This window comes from Myotis lucifugus, unplaced genomic scaffold (genome assembly GCF_000147115.1).
Source record: "Myotis lucifugus unplaced genomic scaffold, Myoluc2.0 scaffold_3, whole genome shotgun sequence".
Taxonomy (NCBI): Eukaryota; Metazoa; Chordata; class Mammalia; order Chiroptera; family Vespertilionidae; genus Myotis; species Myotis lucifugus.
In genome coordinates, this window is record NW_005871051.1 from 26,610,014 (window position 1) to 26,612,353 (window position 2,340).

Below are 2,340 nucleotides of genomic sequence, written 5' to 3' on the forward strand. Positions count from 1 at the left end.
CTGCCTGCCTGCCTAATGCCCCCAACGGCCCCCCCTGCCAGCCTGATCTCACCCCTAACTGCTCTCCCCTGCCAGCCTGATCTCTCTCCTAACTGCCTCTGCCTTGGCCCCCACCACCATGGCTTTGTCTGGAAGGAAGTCGGACATCCAGAAGATGGCCAGTTGACCCGGTCTAATTAGCATATTACCCTTTTATTTGTATGGATTACTGTATTATTCTTCCATACAAACAACTGTAAACCTGCTTTTGTCCCACCCCTGTATATGTATGTATACAAATAAAGTCACAGTTTTAAAGGGTGGAAAAGTTAGAATTTTTAGGCAGGGTACATTTTTCTGTTAAATTACCCATCAAGTGCAGTAATAGATATAGCAACCAGATTTTTCTCCTGTGTTGAGCATACTGTTGCAGTTTCTTTGGTTAAGCACCAGATGAAGTAGTTGGCCTCTGTTTGGGCCCAAGGGAACCAGGGACTTACCGCTTCCATCTCATGCTCATGCCAGAGCTTGTTTATTAACTACAAGAGGTGAGGGCGGGCAGAATCACCTGCACTATTCAAATTAGCCTCTTCGCAGTGTGCCTTATCTCCCTGTTGTATAAGGAGATATTACAAAGAAGCAGTTAAAAAGCAGTTAATTTGTTTAAATTAAATGCACATATATAGGATACCGCTGTGCAACATGCACATTTTTTTGTTTTGAATTGCAAGGTTCTGTGCTGTTTAAGGTATATAAATAAGACAGTGATCTTTATAATCTTTCTGTGTTACATTCCCTTATGTAAAATGTGTGACATCTTAAGTCAATATTTAGAACTGCTATTTTAATATAATCAGAATTTAGTATACTAACCTGCAGGTTGCTATGCTCAGAAACCGTGAATACTGTTATAGTGACAAGTGGCCACTTCTCTTGTAAGTGTTCAGTTTTATGATTATAAAGAGCGCCTGAGGTGAGCACAGTCCCTGGTTTCTGGGTAAAATATGTCCCTCGGAGTGAAGGAACACCCTTAAAATAGGATGAAAGCCTAGCACCCTGGCCACTAGGATTTCACATTGAATGAGAATAAAATGATAGTGTGAAAGGTCTAGGAATTTATTTTCCCAAAGCCATTAGAAAGGGTATCAGAAGCCTTAGGTAAGACCTCAGCTATTTCTATGTCAGTGTACAAAGCAAAATGAAATTCATTTAAGATGATAGCATAGTAAATGTGATTCTTAGTTCCACCGCCCTAGGTGTGGTAGGACTCTTGCTTAGGATGGAAGGAATGCCCCACTCAAAAGCAGCAGACCGTTATGAAGGGAAGTGTAGTAGCATCATCTGTCAACACGAGGAGTCACTCCTGTTTGAAAAAAAGCCATGAGCCCAAGAGTGCAGCTCTGGGAGCAGGAGGGTAAGCACAGAGGAGGAGAGGGCGGCAGTGGTGTGGGAGAATGCAGCCAGACCACCGGACCAAGGAGGACATGACTGGCGTGCTCCTGGCACAGATGGCAAAATTGACCAAGAGGTGAGAGAAATGTGCTAATTATATGCCAGAAATGTGATTCCCAGTGTCTGACACATTTTGATTGGCCTTGCTGATAATTTTATCTGTTAGTGCTGCTTCTTTGAATTAAATTCATACCGAGGTGATGGAATCACTGTGGGTAAAGCAACCTGTCAGGTCATGGTAGCCACAGAGGGAAAGACTGGGCAGAGTCAGGTGGTAGTCCTTACTGGAAGAAGGGAAACTTTAAAAAATAACAGAGGTGTCTAAGGATGAGCTCCAGAGGAGAAAGCATGGAGAAACTGGCTTGGATTCTGTATCTCAGCTGCTGCTGGTTGCAAGGAAAGTGGAGAGCTCACTAAAGAGAGCTCTCCAAGAAACGAAAAAGACAGGAGGCCAAAATCAAGACAAGAGAAAGAGAAATAGACCTAGCAAACAGACCAAAGCTACCTCCCCACCCCTGCCTAAAAGAAACTCCACCTGAGTCAGGCAGGGGCCAGTCTCCGCCTCATTCCATAGGCGCTGGCAGAGGGAAGGGGGCCTGCCTCTCTCCCAGTTTACTCTTTGCAGAGAATACTTTCATAAGGAGGAGAACAGATCCATGGTTCATGGTCTCCTTTAAGAATGTGACCAGAGCAACTTCCTGAAAATGCAGTCTGCACACAAAATCTTTCCAACAAATGCAGCTCATCCATAACTCTGGATTCAAAGCCCCTGGAAGTGGGCCGAGTCTTAAAAGGAAATTAAAACTACCCTGCTCTAAATGTGTCCAAGATTTGTAGCTCAAATGAACAGGTACTGAGATAGTTAAATCAGTGGCCAAGTATTTGTTAGTGATTATTTTTAAGGAATTA

The 2,340-nt window shown here is 43.6% G+C and overlaps 1 protein-coding gene across 2 annotated transcripts in view; it reads left to right on the forward strand.

Moving 5' to 3' along the window:
- CAB39 (calcium binding protein 39) overlaps positions 1 to 2,340 on the forward strand; it is a 74,982-nt gene that overhangs the window by 62,244 nt on the left and 10,398 nt on the right. The gene's annotated exons all lie outside the window — the stretch shown is intronic.